Genomic DNA, 706 nt, shown 5'->3' with positions numbered 1-706 from the left:
CTGCACACCCATGTTCATTGCAGCATTACTCACGATAATCAAGATACGTCCATCAGCAGATGAATGGATAAATATAATGTGATATCTATACAATAGAATGTTATGCAGCCTTAAAAGAAGAAAATCCTGTCACATGCTATAACATAGGTGAATCTCAAGGACCTTGTGCTGAGTGAAATAAGCCAGTCACAAAAAGATAAACACTGTATATTCCGCCTACGTGAAGTATCTGAAATAGTGAAAATCATAGAAACAAAGTAGAAAAGTGGCTGCCAACGGCTGGGGAGAGAAAGGAGGGGGAGTTCATGTTTATTGGGTATAGAGTTTCAGTGTTGCAAGATGAAGATGTTCTAGAGATCTGTTGTGCAACAGTGTGAACATACTTAACACTGCTGAACTGTATGCTTAAAAATTGGTTAAGATGGTAAATTTAATCTTCTGTGTTTATCACACACAAAAAAGAATGTGTAAGATGAAAAAACAACATTGCAATTCTGCAGTGGGTAGTCTAGGAGACATAGCTTGGAAAAGAAAGATGGAAATATAACCTGCAGAAGCATACTCTAGCCCAGGCCGCACAGAGGAGGTGAGCGGCGGGCGGGCGAGCGAGAGAAACTTCATCTGCAGCTCCCTATCGCTCCCCATTCCTCACGTTACCGCCTGAACCATCCCCCCACCCCCCAACCCCGTCTGTGGAAAAATTGTC

The sequence above is a fragment of the Balaenoptera borealis genome, assembly GCF_965194805.1.
Source record: "Balaenoptera borealis genome assembly, chromosome: 15".
In the NCBI taxonomy this organism is placed as follows: domain Eukaryota; kingdom Metazoa; phylum Chordata; class Mammalia; order Artiodactyla; family Balaenopteridae; genus Balaenoptera; species Balaenoptera borealis.
Note: the sequence above shows the minus strand (reverse complement) of the source record.